At 39.8% G+C, this 21,448-nt stretch overlaps 1 pseudogene; it reads right to left on the reverse strand.

The window, feature by feature from the left end:
* Positions 1-3,228: 3,228 nt before the first annotated feature.
* LOC149154539 (acetolactate synthase 3, chloroplastic-like) overlaps positions 3,229-21,448 on the reverse strand; it is a 63,092-nt pseudogene continuing 44,872 nt past the window's right edge.

Below are 21,448 nucleotides of genomic sequence, written 5' to 3' on the forward strand. Positions count from 1 at the left end.
AGGTGACTGAGATGATGGGTTCTTACCATTTCCAATTTTACCACATGCCCTTTATGGATAGACACTCACATGTGCTCATGTTTATCTTATTTTTTTTACATCTCACATCATGTTGCATGGCAGAATTTGTATGTATAATTTTCAAAAAAATTATCATGATCAAAATTGCAGGGACTATATATCTTGATCAGCTAATACATAAATGTAAGCACATATATAAACAAATATTTTATTTTATTTTACAGTTTTCAGACACTATTGTCACTAAAAGATGTATTTTCCTTTTCAAATATGAATGAAAATATGATTTTATTTTCCTAAGAAAAAAAAAATTACATATATATAATAATGACATTAAAGTTCAAAGCATCTTTTCAAATTCTCTTTATATAAGAGATTCTAATCCATAAGAATTCACATAAAGGGATTTAGGAAGTGATGATTCACTGTCTATATACAAAATGTATTTTCCTTTTCAAATATGAATAAAAATATGATTTTCTTTTCTTAAGAAAAAAAATAATTACATATATATAATAATGACATTAAAGTTCAAAGACACACCTTTTCAAATTCTCTTTATACCAGAGATTCTAATCCATAAGAATGGACATAAAGGGATTTAGGAAGTGATGATTTACACCTTCATAAGTATGCTATTAAAAAATAGTTTGCCATATATATAAAGTAGGCATATTAGCTAAATTATAAACTTTTTAATATGAATATGACTCCTCTTCAACATTGTTGTATAAGTCTCCATTGGATATTTCAATGCTCTTCAATAGCTCTACTTGTTGGCTTGTGTGTTTGACGGATTAGTTGAACAAGCAAACAATAAAGGCTCTACTAAATGGAGGCAGCTCCCCATTTTATTGTGTTCCCCTGTCATTTCATTCATTTAGGCCCAACAAAGTGCTTGGTTACTCCTCGTAACATTAGATTAGAAAGGTTAATTGCTCTTTCTATATGTCATGATATAACCAACCGTGTCCAACCTTACTTCATCATTCTACAAATAATTAGATGCATAAGTTGGAACTCAAATCGATGATCTGGACCTCGTGTAGATAAGTGTGGCAGGTGAAAAGAAAAGAAAAGATTGGTTCTGGAGCCTAGGCAGGTTTCCAAATTCAAACTAAATATTCCATAAACCCTCCAAAATTTCCTTAGTAGAAAGGCTTGACATCAAAGAATCAATGTTTTGGGTAGGTTTAAATGATAGGTTGAGAGGAAAAGTGGTTTACACGTTTAGAATAGACCACATATTTTATCTCAATAGTGTTGTGTCTAGAAATCAATGTTGTGTACATGGTGCAAGGAAATCTACATACTATGATTCATCTTATAACAAAATCAATTCATTCCAAAAATAATACATTGTGCAAAATGCCCTTGTATCTAAAAAAAATCCAATATTTCAAAAAAAAATTCAAATCTCTTTTATTATAAAAATTATTTTTATTTTCATATATATATTTATTTTTTAATATATTCTCTGACATTTCTTTATATTCTTATAAATTTTATTTTAAAAATATATATATATTTTTTGGATCTATTTTAATATATTTATATTTTATATTGTTATTATATTTTTTTGTGTTTTTTCCTTTTAATTATATTTTTTTATTGTTGTTGTTTTTTTCTTTTCTTTTTTTATTATTTATTACGCTTATATTTTATTTATATCTCAATTATTTTATTATTATTATTTTGCTTGTTATTAAGTTATTAAAAAAATTGGGGTTTTGTTATTAATATTTTTTTAAATTAAATAATATATTTATATTGTTATTATTTTCTTTTGTGTTTTTTCCTTCTAATTATATTTTTTATTGTTGTTTTTTTATGTTTTTTATTATATTATTTAGTACACTTACAATTTTATTTTACTTGTTATTAAGTTATTAAAAAAAAATTGGTGTTTTGTTATTAATATTTTTTTACATTTATAATATTCATTTTACAATAAACATAATTGAATCATTATTTATATCTCAATTATTTTATAATTATTTTTTACATATTATTAAATTATTAAAAAAAATGATGTGTTTTGTTATTAATATTTTTTTACATTAAATTTTGCAATAAATATCATTGAATTATTGTTCTAATGATGAATCATGTTATGATTTTGAAATGTTGATTTCAAAATGACTTCCTTTCATTGGAAGGTTTTTTTTGTAGCTTCTTTAATCTTGTACTCTTGTACAATTTATTGGAAAAGGCATCTAATGTATTTGGAAGCATGTCTAGCCAAACACTTTCATCTTTATAGCTAAGAATTTTTCTTTTGTAACTTCTTTAATCTTGTACTATTTATTGGAAAAGGCATCTAATGTATTTGGAAAATGTATTTGGAAGCATGTCTAGCCAAACACTTTCATCTTTATAGCTAAAAATTTTCTATTGACTTCTACAATGTTCGATATGTTCAACAAGATCATATCCTGCCTTTTCTTAATGTTGGTTCATAATGTTGGTTTTTATTGATGGATTCTTTCTCATGGCTGCTCAACAAAATATGTTGCTATAATCATCCAAGTTTGAATTCGATCGGCACGAGTATCCCACCATTGGGTTTGCTTGTCCTATAAGATTTTGGACAAGACTTTGTATCATCTCTTAGTCACCAACTCTTTTGGATACTTCATCAATACAAGTCAACAGAGAGTTGCATTTGCTGAAGTCTTGAGAGTACATGGCATGATTTTTAATGTGTTTTCAGACGAAATACATAGTTTGCTTGAATTTATTTTCATAAAGGATGAGTACTACTATTAAAAAATGTGGTCAAAGACCTTCCAATGGTCGAACTCATAAAAGTAATAATCAGTATATTTAATGGCACAAATGAAAAGCATTCATATAATCCCAAATATTGAACAATTTCTTGTACTAGATATGTCTTTTCTGTTATGGAAAAACCTGCATGAGAAAATCAAACTTTCCCTCTGGAGCCCTTTTAATCAGTATATTTGATAGCACCAATGAAAAGCATTCATATAATCCCAATATTGAACATTTTTTTGTACTAGATGTCTTTTCTGTTATGGAAAAACCCGCATGAGAAAATGAAACTTTCCCTCTTGAGCCTTCACTTTAAGCTAATACTTTTAATACATGCTGAAACAAGTAACTTTTGGAGCCCGCTGAGTAGATCCTGTTTTCCTTGCAGGTGCCGTTTCTAGAATATTATGTTAAATCATAATCATCCACCAGGCATTGCAGGAGGCAATCTGCATGCACAAACCATTAAAATTAGTGAACGTCAGTCTGCTTTTAGATGTTTATGCATAATGTCAGTACAGAAGAAAGGTAGCTACGCATATTGAAAAAACACCACATTGATCATTTTGATGGATAACAAAACAAAAAAATAACAAACAAGGCAATCATTACCTTGAGCAGTGCTAACAAAAACAAATTTCGCTTCTTTTCTGTTAAACAAGAAATGTTGAACTTTTCCCGACGAAATGTTTAAAAATACAAACCATACAGTACCTTAATCATTAAATGTGCCACAATGGGTAGTTATGTCTTACTACAAACTTTAACATCATATGGCGGTACTATAGATGATATCTTTGACGTCTAGTGATTGACTTAGTTTCTGGTGGATTATAAAGAAAAGATTTAAGCAACAATAATTTTGGTGAAATTCAAAATTTTGGACCAAATCTGCTATCATACAACCAGCATTGTCTAAGATCTCTAGTATGATATTCGACCATCACCTTCTGTGATATTTTCCTTGAAACTTCCACCAGCGGGTATCATTGGCAACACATGATCTTGATGAGGAACAGTTACATCCAATAAATGTGGTCCAGGCGTTTCCAACATCATAGCAAAGGCATCCCTCAGATGCGTTTTATCTGTAACACAGGTTGCAGGAATGTTGCACGATTCAGCCATCTGGGAAGATCTCACATTCTTGAGATGGATCTCCAAGGCATGTGTGTGCTCTTTTTTTTTTATAAAACTGATCTTCCCATTGGACAACCATACCTAGGTGTTGATTGTCCAATATCATAATCTTTAATGGCAATTTTTCTACTCCAATTGTAGCCAGTTCTTGAACATTCACCATAAAGTCACCATCCCCATCAATATCAACCAGAGTCACTCTAGGATTTCTAACAGCTGCTCCCACTGCCGCAGGCAAACCAAAGCCCAAGCACCAAGACCCCCTGAAGTCAGCCACTGGCAGGGCCGGTCATATTTAAACCACTGAGCAGACCACATCTGACGTTGACCCACTCCAGTAGTGATAATGGCATTGCCATGTGTGAGTTCATAAAGCAATTGAATGGCATGTTGAGGAGGAATTCCCTCTTCAAAATTCTGGTAAGTCAGGCCATTTTGTCTTCTGTTCTTCTAGTTCCTCTACCCAAGCATAGAAATCTGGTCTATCTTCTTTCCTTTTCGTTAAATGGTTTAGCCCTCACAGTGCAAGTTGCACATCTCCACATTTAGCCCTTGCAGTGCAAGTTGCACATCCGCACACAGAAACATGTGGCCGCTTGTTCTTTCCGATCTCTGTGATCTATGTCAATGTGAACAATGCTTGCACGGTTTGCAAATGACTCCAATTTACCAGTCACTCTATCATCAAAGCGAACACCAAAAGCAAGCAACAGATTGGCTTTATCCACTGCATAATTGGCATAAACAGTCACATGCATGCCAAGCATCCCTAAGCATTTCTCATGAGAAGATGGAAAAGATCCCAAGCCCATTAAAGCACTGCCCACTGGAATGCATGTATGATCTACAAATTCTCTGAGTTCCCGACTAGCATTGAGGCAACCCCCGCCAACATACACGACAGGTTTCTTAGAGATAAATACCAAGCGTAAGTTCTGCTATGACTGAGAAATTTGTGGGGCCTTTGGGAGTCTGTCAATATAGGTATGAAGTTTTATTGCCTCATTCCAATATGGAACAGTTACCTGCTGCTGAACATCCTTTGGGATATCAACTAAAACAGGTCCTGGCCTCCCAGATGCTCAAGATAAAATGCCTCCGATGGCTCGGGGGATATCATTAACATCCATGATCAAGCAATTGTGCTTTGTGATAGTCACCTCCACAATTGGAGTTTCTTGAAAGGCATCTGTGCCTATCATTCTCCGAGGCACCTGACCAGTAATAGCAACCAAAGGAATGCTGTCAAGCAATGCATCTGCAAGACCACTTACCAGGTTGGTGGCACCAGGACCAGAAGTTGCAATGCAAACACCAACCTTTCCAGTAGACCTGGCATACCCCTCTGCTGCAAATACTTCTCCTTGCTCATGACGACAAAGGACATTTTTTATGATCTTGGATCGAGTAAGTGCCTGGTGAATTTCCATAGATGCACCTCCAGGGTAGGTAAAGACATCTTCAATGCCCTCCCGCTCTAAAGCCTCTGCAATGACATCTAGAGGCCCCTAGTAGATCAGCAATCTTACAAAGAAATGAAATCGCTCACCTGACAACGAAAGGTGAGGAATGAAATTGCGTGTCCTTCCAAGGGCAAGGAAATAAGAGGATGTTCCGTCAAGAGGATGGCTTCTGACTTTGTTGCTGTTAGTGTTGTCCCTGCCTTTGCATAATAATATGGAATAACAGCTTATGTTACCACAAAGAAAGCAAGGCAAGATGCAGGAAAGCTTTCTCTGTTGTCTCCGTCTCTGGTGATGCTGCTCACTTCGGCGGTGCATCTTGAGTGCCTTGGAGTTTGCTATGCCCCCGCAAAATATGGGACACCGAAGTTGAGGCCAGTGAAAATGAAGAAAATACCTGGGCCACTCTTGCCCAAGAGTATGCACAGATGTCTCGTTGCTACTGTCCAGGGAAACCCCCCAGAGGCCCCTCGTCCAGAGACACCAAGACCAGATATGCCCCAAATCAGATCATTTGTGGATGACCTGTAATGTCCCAGAGGGATTAGTTGGCCCAAGGGACAAAGTAGTCTATCGATTCCCATAGGCTATAGTCCTCAATAAAGGGGAAAACACCAAAATACCCAATGTTTGGGCAAGTTTGGGGCAGCTTGCACAAAAAAAGCCAAAGTTGGGGATTGATGTGAATTTCACTCAATTAATTATGGAGAAAATCCCCTCAAGGAAATCTATAAATACAAGGGTTGGATTTGGAGACTTCATTGATCAGATCATTTATCTGTTTTTCTTTGAGCTTGAGGCTCTAAGGGTTTAAAGACCCCTTTTCTCTCTTGGACTAGTTTTGGTGGAGGTATCCCACCCTACCTAGTCACTTTTCTTTTTATGTTTCGCTACTTTGTTCTGGCAACAGGGAATTTTCTATCTGATGAGCGGCAAAGCATTTGTGGGACATTTTGTGGCAAGGCAAAAAAACTACATTGAAGCCTCCGAGGATAAAATTCTGGAACAGATTGAAGTTTCTTGTTCAAACCCTTGCAAGACCCCTTTGTGGCAGACAAGACAGTTTTTCTGGGCAACGAGTTTTGTTCTGTAGGAGACTGCAGGCTGTAATTACAGGTCGCAGGGCTGCAGCTGCAGGTTAGATCTTTTGAGTTTAAACTTGTGCGAAGATACTCCTATCATTGTCCAGACAATCCGCGAGTTTTGAAGCAGAACAGAGGCATCCGCAAGTTTTGAAGCAGAACAGAGGTATCCTTAAGGAATCGTACCTTCCTGAAAGTCTATTTTTGGGGCTTGATTGGAGACTGTGGCAGACCAGAATCCCCCAAGAGATATTTCTGACCCTGAAGCAGGCTGTGAATAAGTTCCCTGAGGTGATTTAAAAGGTGGAATCAACGGAACTTAAATCAGGCACTTATTCTCCTGTAGCAAGCTTCAGACTAAGGGTATTCCGTTAAGTTCATTGATTAGAATTTGCAAGAGAACACTAGTTGTAGTCTGTGGATTTGCACAGGCAGTCCTGGTCATTGGTAGTTAGGTGTAAATTTGTTCATTGGCTACATGCTGTTGGACTTCATTTTGATTGGTTGAGGATTGGAAAAACAATGATATTGATGATTGGATGAACACTGATGTTATTGATTGAATGAATTGTAATATTGGATTATTGTTAAATTATTGTGGACGCTATTATACTGTACTACTCAATAGTTTGTTTGTCTCACCACTGAATAAGCAAAAAAAAAAGAGAATTGAAAACCTAGTTTCTGAAACCCTAAGGCAGGAAATCTCCCTAGGATACTAGGGTGTATCAGAGCTGGCTCTCCTGCCATCCTGGAGGATGTTTGAAGTTGGAACAGATGGAAGCAACTTTTGGCAAGGAGTATGTAGAATCTCGAAGGAAGCTGGAAGAGCAGCAAGTGGAAACTATAAAAAGATTGCAATAATGATAACCTAGATTGACCTAAATAAGCAAGCCCAGATAGCAACCAATAAAAGCTGCTCATCTCCCACAGTGGAAATGGACCAATAATCACATCAAAAGTCCACTAGTTTTCTATTCCAACAATCCCATAAATTGAACTTACTGCGTGTATAGAGGACCTACCAATCTAGAGCTAGTTGTTTCTACTACTCAAAGTCAAAACTCCCTTTCTAACTAGGTGTTTAATAGCATGCTAGCTCTTTGTACTTGCAACATTGGTGTGAGTGATGCAATCTGTGATTGAGGAGTCAAAATATCCCTTGATGGTATATTACTAGGGATGGAACTAATTATCATGATTAAGAGGCTCAGAACAGAAAATCACTGGATTTACCCTTTTGATTAGGAGCAGACGTTTGCATTGTATATTAGGGCATGCAAGTGGTGGTGCAAAATATATTGCTTCACCATTATTCAAGACAAAATTTTAACAATGTGATGTTCAACTAGGTGCGTAACAATATAAAGCATGGTGTATTTATTGAGTGACTTGCTTGTTCTCTTAAGTAGTAAGCAACGACTTTAAACAAAATGAAAAATTGTATACCTTGCCCCTTTGAGAGTACCAGTCATAGATAGGTTTGTGCTCATATTGATATCAAGTATCAAGAGGCAAACTGCGACAATCCATGGGAGTTGCATGATGGTGTATCGGGTCAATGAAAGGCTTGATTAAAATGTTAACACAACATTGCCAAAAAATGGTTCAGAGGAGTAATACCCTTTTTAAGCTAGCTGCAAACTCAGGTAGGGCTGTTTTCCCCCTCGCTGCTCTTTGGAGCCTAAGAACCAGCCCACACCACTAAAGATTAACCCTCTTTGCTACCCAAACAGCCACAGAGCCACGCTGCTTCAGGTAAATGGCCTTAGAGACACTCGCTGCCTCAGGTAGGGCCCCAGGGAAGCTTTGCTACTAATATCTTCCTTGAATAAATTTATTGCCACAGAAGAAGGGTTGTTTACTACCCAGGTTTGACCTTTGTTGTTCCTAGAAATGTCTTGGACAGAATTTGGTGCCACAAAATTTGCTTCTTAGTTTCTCAGACCAATCAATCCACATATATTCTCCCCTGATTGCCAAAAAACATATGAAAGATGCCTCAGAAAATTATACCAAACAGAATATAGAGAGAGATTGACTAGGGTGTGTTAAAATTGGCAACTAGGGCCAAATTCCACCTTGGGACAGTTCATATGATGGAGATGATTATTGCATTGGATTCCTCTTTTCGAGAGGTCCAAGTTTGATATAAAGATCATCTCATTCGGTATAAAGATCATCTCATTCGGACAAGCAGAAGTGGAATTTTGTATTTATTCTCTCTCATGCACAAATTGTTAAGGTCGGCCTCAGCTTAATGTAGGCTCATGACGCCCAATAGATGTGTCATTTCACCATCATCGAATTGTATAAATAGGAGTGACCTCTCTCTTCATTTGGACATCACTCACTCATCATTTTCTTCTCTCTCCAAATCTGATTGGTTCATACAGCTTGAAGATCAACTCTCTCTCTCACACGTGTGGATGGAGGGACAAATTTCTGGGTCAGATTGCAGGCCGAATTTCAGAGTTTCAGGACAACGTTTACCAAGTTTGATTGCGTTTTCAGGGGCAGAGTTTCACTCTCTTGAGGCCGTATTATTGGCACATAAATCAAAGTGTTTGGGACAGTTTGACCAGCTTTGACTTCAGGTTGACTTTTGTTTTTGTTAGATGATCCAAAAATACAATTTTATCACAGGTTATAAAATTAGAATAAAATAATTATTAATTTAAGATATTAAATTAATAATTATTATTCTATAATGTTTAATTATTTAATGGAAACTTTTAGAATTAGCATATTGTTGTAACTAGATATAACTCTCCAAATGTGTCGTATCTTAAGCTCTATTTCAGGAGATTTGTTAGCTAGTTGGTTTTTATAGCATTTATTGTAAATGGACACTTGTTATTTAATAAGTGATCCATAATTAGAGGTAGTTAGGACATGGAGCTTATAAATAGCTCATTGCAAGAGTGTTTGTGTTGTTCGGGTGTAAACTCTTGCAAAATCATATTATGTAATTGTTTTTCTGATTAATAAAATTATGTGTCTGAGGACACTTCTGCCATTATTGTGGTATCAGAGCTCCAGTAACGCTGCAGTTGATTTGAGGAAGAGATTCCAACTCAATCAGATCATGGAAAACTCAACTCCGTTGAAATAATCAGCAAAAGATTGGTATGAAATTTGCAAAAAAAAAAAAATTATTGATTTTAGATCTGCAAATTCTAAAATCATTTTTTTTAAAGGAGCAAATGCAAATCTATGTGACTTTTTCAAATTGGTTGAGTGAATAAAAACATAAAAAAAGGACAGCGTTGTATATTTTAGTTGTTTTTAAAATCTTTTCAAAACATTCAATCGATTATGCAAATCGATTCTGGATTTTTTATGAGAATGGTTGACATCGATTTATACTTAAATACCCTGCGTTGAGCATTCTGGCATCGATTCAGCTTTGTGGTCTGGCATTTGAACCAGCGTCCTCCAGCGATAAGACCCGGCATTATATTCCTGCGTTTTCATTAAACCAGCGTTTTTTGTAGTGTTTTTCATGAAGCGGACCAGGGTTCAGTGGAGTTTAAGAACAACGGTTTTACACGAAAGCCAGCCGAAAATCACAGTGATTTTAAAATTGCAGAGGGGTCGGCGCTTATTGGATTAGCGATCTTCATCCTATGCCTTGGACAGTCTTCAGGTTTTGCTGGTTGAAATACGGTTCCTGCATTTTGTGTGTGCCGAACTTAGCCCCAACACCGTGTGCCTTGAGTCCGACCTCTATCCTTTGCGCAGTAAAATAGGTGTTGTTTCAGCACCAAAACGTGGCCAGCCTGCCAGCCAGCGTTCCCTTGTATCATTTCAGCAACTCTAATCTACCTCTAAGCCTGAACAGAATTGAAGCGGCCTCCAATTCAAAACGTTTTCCAAATTTCTGAACGCATCGCTGTTTGGTGTGTACAATAATTGTCATCTTTAATTAAATTAAGTTTGCAGGTTTGTACAGCTTCAAGATCCGCAGATCCGCAAATCTGTTCAGCTTCAGAGTCCGTAGGCTTGTTCAGTGCAATTACCAACAAAGCCAGCGTTGCCAGCCAGCAAAGCCAATCAACAAAGCCAGCGTTGCTAGTCAGACAGCATTGCGAGCTTGCGTGGAACAATGAAATTTTTTTTAATAAAATTGCAACACTAAAGGAATTGCGGCACAATATTTGGTGCTATTTATTAATCCCTCAACGCATTTGAAAAGTGCACATTTACATTGCAGGTGAGTTTTGATCATGAAGCGGTTCATCATTTAAACTCACATGAATATTATTTGCACATAAGATGTTCATGGTTAGCACGTTACTTAAGTGGATTTTCAATGAGAGTATAAGGAGAAAAGTTTTGGAAAGTTTATTTGTAAAGGGGAAATAAGGTGAATTATAAAGTTTTTGAATAGTTTGTAATTTGGAGAGATAAGGTTTTTGTAATATATAGTTTGTAATTTGTAATTTGGTGAGATACGCTATATAATTTTATGTAATTGGAGTAATAAGGATTTTGTAAATATTTGGAGCAATAAGGTGGTTTGTATTTTTGTTGAAGTAATAAGGAGATTTTTATTTGTAATTGTAAATTGGAGAGATAAGGTGTGTTGGGTAATTTGTTTTCAAGAAGTTATTTTTTAATTGGGATCATCACATTGTAACTCAAAGTAATTTTACTTTGAGGGGGGTAATTTTATACCAGATTGTGCAAAAGCACCATTGTAAAAATCAAATTTTGAAAGTTGTCTTGTAAAAATTTGAGAAATTGACTAGAGCCAAGTGCAAAGCTCAGTCAATTTTCTCCTGTTTTGACGACTATTCGAGGGTCAAGGCCAAGCCCCGATAGTTTGTTTTTTGCGTCGTGTGTCGCTGTTGTGTTGCGCATCTTGAGGTTTTTGGAGCTTGATTCGTGGTGTGAAGTCTTAACACTACAATGTCTAAGTTGATTAATTTGTTTTCTGATTCCGACAAACTTGAAGGCACAAAATCTTATAAAACATGGCATCGTCTCATCGAAGGCACACTCATTTACAATGAATTATGGCAGGGAATATGTGATGGAGATGTTAAGCCAAATAAATTGATCCGGATTTAAACAGGAACGCAACAAATTACAGAGATAACCATATACACAAAGATGCAGCGGAAATAATACTTCGTTTCATTAATGGAAAATACTGAAATATGCTTACAAACAGAAATGGAAATGAACTAGCTAGGGCGATGGTAGCTTATCTCTGAGAAGAGATGTGATGGCTACATGCCTCTGAACTGTGTTACAATGAGGCTCGAAGGCCTATTTATTGTTGAGAAACAATGGAAAAACCCTTAACATTCCAAAACGTAACCCTAGGAGATGAAACGCCAAACTGTGGGCCCCGTTTGGGGTAAGTTGGTACATCAACTTCCCGGGGTCGTAACTTTGGCATATGATCTCCGTTTGACGCGTACAATAGCTCATTAGAAAGATCTATCCGAGCACTATCCCCAGATTCCCCAAAAAACGTCGTTTAGGGCCTCAAAACGGCTCCGGAAGTTCAGGACCCAAAAAAACTGCTAAAAATAGTAAGTTGTGCTACAATTAAGGAAACTGAAAATGCTGAGAAAGACAATGGTGGGGGTCCAGGTGGACTTGGCAGGTGGCCACCAATATCCACCTGGATCATTCCTCCCCCCTTAGGAAGCAATGGTCCCCATTGCGTTGAGCTCCTCCATGAGATGAGGAAACTTCTGCTGAACTTGTTCCCTGGTGAGCCACTTGCCCTGCTGAAGGAGTTGGCCCGCTTTGACAACTCGATACAGTTGGATATTCTGTTGGCGAGTGTTCTTGATCTGTGTGTCCATGATCCGATCAGTTGCAGCTTGTTCCATGCAATCTGGATTTAATTCTGTGGGTTTGAGCTGTTCTGCAATGTCGGATGTGTCTAGCAATGGTGGAAAGTATGGCCGAAGGCGGTCCACATTGAATACTGGGTGCAGGCCAAGGAATGGGGGAATGCTGAGCTCAAATGCATTGTCTCCCATAGCCTTAGTAATGGTGTAAGGACCATATCGGAGTGGTCTCAATTTTCGATAGGCTCCAGTAAGGCGTTCCTTTTGCAAATGCAACCAGACTTTGTCGCCCACCTGAAACTTGTGTGGCACCCGATGTTGATCATGTCGCTGCTTGTACTTGGCATTTGATTTCTCAAGAATGTCATGGACCTGCTGGCGAATATGTTGGATGCGCTCAATGAAGCTGGTGGCCTTATCTGTTTCGAACTGGACATGAGCTGAATTCATGTGAGTAGCTGCAAGTGGCATGGCCACATCAATGGGGCATAGTGGCTGGAATCCCAAACCCACCTGAAAAGGGCTATGGCCAGTGGAGCTGTGAAGAGCTCGGTTGTAGCTGTGCTGAACGTAGGGGAGGCTCTCGTCCCATGTGCGTGGATGCTTTGAGTTATACATGCGCAGAATGTGCACAATCATCCTATTGACAACCTCTGTCTGGCCATCAGTTTGAGGATGGAAGGCTGTGGACTTCGTGAGTTTGGTGTCCAGCATTGACCAGAGACTGGACCAAAAGGTGCTGAGAAACCGACTGTCCCGATCTGAGATGATAGACTGTGGGATCCCAAAGTGCACCCACACTCGTTCAAAGAAGAGTTTAGCAGTGGCTTCTGCTGTGATATTCTTCTTGCAGGCCATCATAATGGCCATCTTTGAGAACCTGTCGACGACCACAAAAACACAGTCATTTCCATGCTTAGTGGAAGGAAGGCCTGACATGTAATCCATGGAGATGGATTCCCAAGGTCGACTAGGGGTAGGCAACGGGGTATAGAGGCCTTGCTTCTTAATGGTCGGTTTGGCAATGGCACAGGCAGTACATGATCGGATGTACTTCCCAACATCCTGTCGAAGATTCGGCCAATAGAAATAGTTTTGCAGTACTGCCACTGTTTTCTCGACCCCGAAATGCCCAGCAGCCCGACTGTAGTGTGCTTCCCAAATCATCTTGGCACGCTCGCTTGAAGGAACACAAAGGTGACCGAGGTGGCATAATAGGGCATCCTGGAGGTGAAAATCTGCAACCTGCCGACCCTCCAAGAGTGTCTGGTATGTGTGGCCGAATTCTGGGTCGCTTTTGTAGAGAAGTGGCCAATCAGAAGTCTCGTGCCCGCAAGAGTTGAGCACGGTGGTTAGCGCCATGATCGGTGGTCGACTGAGGCAATCTGCAACATTATTGGTGCTGCCCTTTTTATACTTGATATTCAAGTGAAACTGTTGCAGGTATGTAGACCACTTCTGATGGCGATCATTCTGCAATTTCCCTTGGGTCTGTATGAACTGCAGAGGTCGGTGGTCTGTGTGGATGACCGTTTCCTTCCCCAAAATGTAATGCTTCCATTGTCGGCAGGCCTGTACAATGGAATACATCTCTTTATCATAAGTGGGGTACTTCCGGACTGTGTCTGAAAGTGTTTCACTGTGATATGCCACTGGATGTCCATGTTGAGTAAGGACTGCCCCAATAGCATAGTCAGAGGCATCTGTCTCGACCTCAAATGGTTGTTGTAAATCTGGTAACGCGAGCACTGGTGCCGTGCAGAGGCGATCCTTCAACTCCCTGAATGCCTTCTGTTGAGATTCAGACCAAAAGAATTTTGCTTTCGCCCCGCCCTTGGTGACTTGACTCAAGGGCCAAGAAATATGAGAAAATCCCAACACAAACCTGCGGTAGAAGTTGGCAAGACCTAGAAAGCTGCGGAGCTCTGTTAGAGTGGTTGGAGAGGGCCAATCCCGAATGACTTGGACCTTGGCTGGATCGACATGCACCCCCTGTTCATCAATGATGTATCCCAGATACTGAACCTCGGTCATGCCAAAAGTGCATTTCTCCAAATTGGCACATAGCTTGTGTTGCCGCAGTGTTTGGAGAACCTGTCGGATGTGGTGGAGGTGCTCTTCCCAACTCTGGCTGAAGATCAGAATGTCATCCAAGTATACTACTACAAAGGAGTTGGTGAATGGCCGCAAGATGTCATCCATTAGCCTCATAAAGGTTGCAGGAGCATTCGTCAATCCGAAAGGCATGACCAACCATTCGAAGAGGCCCTCCTTGGATTTGAAGGCAGTCTTCCACACATCTGAGGGTTCAATTGGTACCTGGTGATATCCTGACTTCAGATCGATCTTGCTGAAATATTTCGCCCCCTTTAGTTGGTCTAGGAGGTCATCAATCCGCGGGATCGGGTACCTATTACGGACAGTGATCTTGTTCAGCGCCCGATAGTCAATACAGAGTCTCCACGTCCCATCCTTCTTCTGTACCAACACTATCGGGCTCCCACAGGGCGAAGAACTCGGACGGATGTGACCTTTCTGCAGGAGCTCCTGAATCTGCCTCTTGATTTCATTGTTCTCCAGAACGGAGCGCCGATAAATTGGTCCATTGGGTAGCGGCGCACCTGGGGTCAGATCGATGGAGTGCTTGACTTGACAGTGCAGAGGAACCCCTGCCGGGGAGGTGAAGATGTCTTCGTACTCCTCCACAATCTTGTCCATCTGTAGCTGCCGTGCAGAGGGACCCCGTTTGGAGGCCGCGGCCACTGTCTTCTTCTTCCCTTGAGGGCGTATCATCAGGAAAACAAATTTCCTGGTTTTGGAAATGATCTTACTGCATTGTTTTGCAGTAATCAAAGAGATGGCGGCAGGTGGTGCTACCTCTGGTATCCTGAACAACTTATTTCCCAATGTAATAATAACAGCACGGGGCCTTGATTCATACACAGCATGTCGCTTCCACAAGTATGGTTGTCCTAGTAATACATCACAAACTTCAAGGGGAGCAATGTCACACAATACCTCATCCGTGAAGGGCTTGATGTTGTATGGAAGGCGACACTGCTGGCTCACGCGAAGATCTCGCCCTTGGTGAAGCCACCCAATGGTGTATGGTTGTGGATGTGCTGTGGTCGGTAAGCCCAACCGCTTCACGACCTCTGCCGAAATGAGGTTCTTTTGACTCCCGCTATCAACAATGAACTGTATCGGGGAGCCCTTTACCCACATCTGGGAGTGGAAGAGACGCTCCTCCTCCTCTGGATCTTCGGGTTCATTTTTTTGGATCTTTGCGGTAGCAACAGTGGCGCTGGGATCCGCATCAATGATCTGCTTCCCTTTTTCATACCCCTTATCGGGTTCTGACTCAGAGTCGGAACATGCATCTGATTCTGAAACCTTTAGCTCAGCCACCAGTGACTGCTTGGCCCGACACTCACTTGTGTTGTGAGTGGAGCTCTTATGGAACTCGCACCATTTTCCAGTGTCCTTTCTCGGCTTCGCGGCGTTGCTCTTTGCTTGCAGCTTCGGCTGGTTGTCTTGGGTTGTCCCGCCTTGGCTTTGTCCTTTGTTCTGTGGTTTAGGGGCACCTTTCCCCTGCTTTGGATTCGCAGATCCAAAGTCTCGCTTCTTTTGTTTAAACTTCTGCTCGACCTTGACGGCATACCGGTATGCTGCGCCGAGCGAGGGGATGTTTAGGAACTGTATTTCTTCCTGGATGTACTTGTGCAGGCAGCCACGGTATTTGAGTATCAAATGTTGCTCCGAATCCTTGATACCCAACTTTGTGCGAAGGGTATGGAAAAGATTGGTGAACTCCGGCACATCTTGGTCCCTTCCCTGCCGCAGCGTGGTCCACTTTATGTATTCATCCTCATAGCTTCCGACAGGGTAGTACTGCTCCTTGATGGCATCCCGGAACGAATCCCAGGTGGGTGCGGCTGAAAATAGTGAGCCAGTACTTTCATCCTTCTGCTCGCAGTAGGTTTCCCACCAGTCCTTGACGTGGGGGGCTGCTTTGAGAAGAGCAAAAACAATCTTTTCCCGACTCGAAAATTCATGAACAGAAAAATAACCCTCTAGCAGATTTAACCATTTATCTACGGCATCGGCGTCTATCTGACCCTCGAATATGGGGATTTCAAAATTAACTTGTACCTTAAAGGGTGTGGCGTTTCCAGAGGAGCTGCTGGAAGCCGATGCGCCGCTTCTGGGTAGCCGCTGAAGGATCTGCGCAAAGTTGTCCATCATCGCGCTCCGTTGTCGCTCGAGCGCTTCTTTGAGCAAGATTTTGATGGGATCTCCTGCCCCCTCGTCTTTCTTCTCGTCCGCCATGGGAGGCCGTCGGGATTTGCGAGGCTGGTCTTGCAAAGGTTCAACCAGTTCAAGCCCTAACTCCTTATATCCCGACCTTGTTGGGGACATGCAAAGAAAAACAGAGAAAAATCAAACCTGGCTCTGATACCACTGATCCGGATTTAAACAGGAACGCAACAAATTACAGAGATAACCATATACACAAAGATGCAGCGGAAATAATACTTCGTTTCATTAATGGAAAATACTGAAATATGCTTACAAACAGAAATGGAAATGAACTAGCTAGGGCGATGGTAGCTTATCTCTGAGAAGAGATGTGATGGCTACATGCCTCTGAACTGTGTTACAATGAGGCTCGAAGGCCTATTTATTGTTGAAAAACAATGGAAAAACCCTTAACATTCCAAAACCTAACCCTAGGAGATGAAACGCCAAACTGTGGGCCCCGTTTGGGGGTAAGTTGGTACATCAACTTCCCGGGGTCGTAACTTTGGCATATGATCTCCGTTTGACGCGTACAATAGCTCATTAGAAAGATCTATCCGAGCACTATCATTGTTGGAACGGGCAACACTAATCCATGGACTCGTGTTGCCCCCGGATTCCCCAAAAAACGTCGTTTAGGGCCTCAAAACGGCTCCGGAAGTTCAGGACCCAAAAAAACTGCTAAAAATAGTAAGTTGTGCTACAATTAAGGAAACTGAAAATGCTGAGAAAGACAATGGTGGGGGTCCAGGTGGACTTGGCAGGTGGCCACCAATATCCACCTGGATCATAAACCCACAGATGCAGCTGCACTAGCAAAATGGGAAATCAAGAATGCTAAAGCCTTAGCTCTTATTAAATCTTCTGTGAATGATGAAATGTATGTCCATATAGAAAATGCTACAGATGCATGGTCTGCTTTGAAAACTTTTAAAGACCTCTTTGATACTCAGCCTGAATCAAAGAAAGTCGATCTACAATTAAAATTGTTACAACAAAAATTAACTGAAGGCGGTGATGTTCTTGAATATATCTCAAGACTTAAGAATATTAGGCAAGAAATTATTAATGCTGGTTTTCCTGCAATTGATGATAGCTTTATGGTCACAATTGTAATTGCTGGACTTCCTTCGTCCTACACGCATTTTTTGGAGACTCTACAAGTCACTGGGAAATTAGAGAAACTAAAGTTTGATGAACTCTGTGAAATGTTGACTCAACATGATAAAACTTTTGGGAAGAAGAAGAAAGTTGGTGAAGATGTTTTTCTCACAGAGGCCAGCAGTAGTAAATCATCAGCAGACAGTTCTCGAGGCAGAGGCAGAGGGAATCAGAATCAAGCAGCACATAATCGAGGTCGAAGCCAAAGCAGAGGAAACAATTTTAACAGAGGAGGAAGAAATAATTTTCAAGGTAGAGGAAACAACCAAGGAAGAGGCAATTTTCAAGGACAAGGATATAATAATCAAGGTAGAGGACAATCTCAAAATAGAAGTCAAAGCAGAGGCAGAGGACAATCTTCAGGAAGAGGAAGAGACTTAAGTCAAATTGTGTGTCGAAGATGTAACAAAGTTGGCCATTATGCTGAAGATTGTCGAACTTCACTTAATAAAATTCCCAAGTTTCAGCAGCATTCAGCGCAATTTGCCAATGATCAAGATGAAGATAACTCAGAATATGTTTTTACTTCCTCACCAGCATCACAACTTTCATCCCATCTTAGAAGTGACTATGAAGATGCCTGGATCTTGGATTCCGGGGCCACTCAGCACATGACTTGTCGACGTGATTTTTTCTGGAATTTTCAAGATTGCCAACTTAATTCCATTTTTCTTGCTGATGATACAAAACATACTCCTTATGGCAAAGGAGCAGTAAAAGTTTTTCTCCCTGGCATTGGAGAAAAAATGATTTCCAATGTATGGTATGTACCAACATTTAAGAAAAATTTGCTCTCTTTAGTCACGATTCGACAAGCAGTGCATCAGGTGATTATGGAAGATGGTTTAGTCAAGATTAATTCAGTCAAACGGAACTTGAAAACAGTCATGACAGGTTATGAAGATGGAAAACTGTTACGGATGAAAGGGACAGTTATTCCAAGGCATTCTGATTTTGCAGGGGCAGTGACTACAGGTATTTCACCTATAAGACTATGGCATGTAAGATATGGACATTTGAATTTTGAGAGTCTTTCTCAATTGCAGAAACAAGGAATGGTTAAAGGACTTCCCACTTTCAAAAGGGAAAATGCAAAATGTGAAGCTTGCATTTATGGCAAACAAAATCGAGAAAGTTTTCCAACAAGTTCATGGCGTGCAAACAGGCGGCTACAACTAGTTCACAGTGATGTTTGTGGACCACTACAAACTTCCTTTGGTGGATGCAAATATTTCTTACTATTCATTGATGATTTCAGCAGAATGACTTGGGTTTACTTTTTGAAGAACAAGTCAGAAGCATTTGATAAGTTTAAAATTTTTCGCCAACTTGTTGAAAATGAAGTCAAAGAAAAGATAGGTACTCTCAGGACAGATAATGGGGGAGAATTCACTTCAAATGAATTCAAAACTTATTGTAGTGAAAATGGCATAAGACGACATCTTACTAATGTTTACACTCCACAACAAAATGGAGTAGTCGAAAGAATGAATCGCACTTTGTTAGGAATGGCGAGATCCATGTTAACTTTCAAGAGGTTAAGTCCAACATATTGGGCAGAAGCAATACATACAGCTGTCTACTTAAGAAATAGATCTCCGACTGCTTCTTTAGATGGGATCACACCTTATGAAGCTTGGTTTGGTTTCAAACCTCGAGTTAAACATCTTAGAGTTTTTGGATCAGTATGTTATGCCTTAGTTCCGAAAGAAAAACGAACTAAGCTTGACTCAAGAAGTTTAAAATGCATAATGATTGGCTATTCTGATGAGAAGAAAGGGTATCGTCTTTTGACCAATGGAAAATTCATTGTGAGCAGGGATGTCATTTTTGATGAAACTGAGAATAAGAGTGCTGAAGAAATTGAAAATCTTCTTCACAAGTTATAAAATAAGGGAAGTAAAAGAAATGGAAAAATGCAAAGTCAACCAACTTCACCAAATTGGTATGAACTTGATTTTCCTTCCTCTGAAGATGAGTCATCCAATCCATCTACATCAACAACATCATCTGGGTCTTCTAGCAGTTCATCCGCATCTCCAAGCAGCAGCAGTTCTTCTGACAGTGATTCTCCACATTCTTCAACTGAACGACAAACATCAATTTATATTAATCCTCTTTACAATGATGGAGACTTTACAAAAGCGCAAACAAGTGAGCACCAACTTCCGAAATGGGCAGTTCAACTTTTGAAAGATGTAAAGCCTGATGAACAAAATAAAACAGGCATCAGAAGGGCACATAGAAGTGAAGGCAATTTTGCCTTGATAGTAAATGATTTCACTGAACCTTCCACATACAAAGAAGCAGTAAAACTTAAAGAATGGCAACAAGCTATGGTTGAAGAATATCAGGCAGTAATTGATAACAACACTTGGAAACTTGCTGATTGTCCAGCAAACGTTAAACCCATAGGATGCAAATGGGTTTACAGAATTAAGTATAATCAAAAGGGAGAACTTGAAAAGTATAAAGCACGACTTGTCACAAAAGGTTTTGCGCAACAGGAAGGCATTGATTATGAGGAAACTTTTGCTCCTACAGCTAAATGGAACACCATCCGATTAACACTTGCATTGGCCGCTCAAAAAGGATGGAAAGTTCATCAAATGGATGTGAAAAGTGCTTTTCTCAACGGGGATTTACAGGAGGAAGTGTATATGACCCAACCACCAGGTTTTGAAATTGAAGGACAAGAACATAAAGTCTGCAAATTGATTAAAGCTTTATATGGATTAAAACAAGCTCCTCGAGCTTGGTATGCAAAGATGGATGACTACCTTAAGAAAGTTGGTTTTCAACGAAGTGAATCTGATGATACTTTGTATGTGCGACAACAGGGAAAATATCTGGTAATTCTTGTTATGCATGTAGATAATTTGATCATTACTGGCAACCATGATGATCATATTGCACAGGTGAAAAAGGAGTTAGAAGCAGGTTTTAAGATGACAGATTTGGGATTACTTCACTACTATCTTGGAGTTGAAGTCTTCCAACGTCCACATCATATTTTCATTTCTCAGAGTAAGTATGCAGCAGAGGTTCTTCAGCGATTTGGCATGCAAGATTGCAAGCCCGTTCTTACCCCCATGGAGCAAAACTTGAAACTTTCAAACTTTGAAGGGGGGGAAAGGTGGACAGTACAACTTACAGACAGTTGATTGGCAGCTTGATTTATTTGACAAATACTCGTCCTGATCTATCTTATGCAGTCAGTATTCTTTCACGTTTTATGCAGGAACCACGAGACAGCCACTGGAATGCAGCCAAAAGAGTTCTTCGATATATCCAAGGAACAAAAGATTTTGGTCTTCTTTACACAAAGACTAAAAATTTTGTACTTGGTGGATATTCTGATGCCGACTTTGCTGGGAGTATTGATGATCGAGCATCAACATCAGGTTATTTTGTTAGGGTCCCACCCTAACCCCCTTATTTATGTCATGGGATCACGTCATAGTCAAGAGTCAATAAAGCCCATATTAATATTTGTAAATGGTTAACCCGCAATTAATGACGGGACCACAGTTAGTTGCAAATGGGTCGTAGTATTAGATAGATGGTATTAATAAAACCCACGGTATTGGCCCGTGGTATTGCATGTATGAGTCATATATAAAGGATAGAGACTCCCTGCGAGGAGCGTCGTGTCTTATTTTGTAGTCGAGCTCTGCTCTATTGGAGGTTGCCC

The sequence above is a fragment of the Pinus tabuliformis genome, chromosome 9, assembly GCF_031772625.1.
Source record: "Pinus tabuliformis cultivar Carrire ecotype Pingquan chromosome 9, CPIR1, whole genome shotgun sequence".
Taxonomy (NCBI): domain Eukaryota; kingdom Viridiplantae; phylum Streptophyta; class Pinopsida; order Pinales; family Pinaceae; genus Pinus; species Pinus tabuliformis.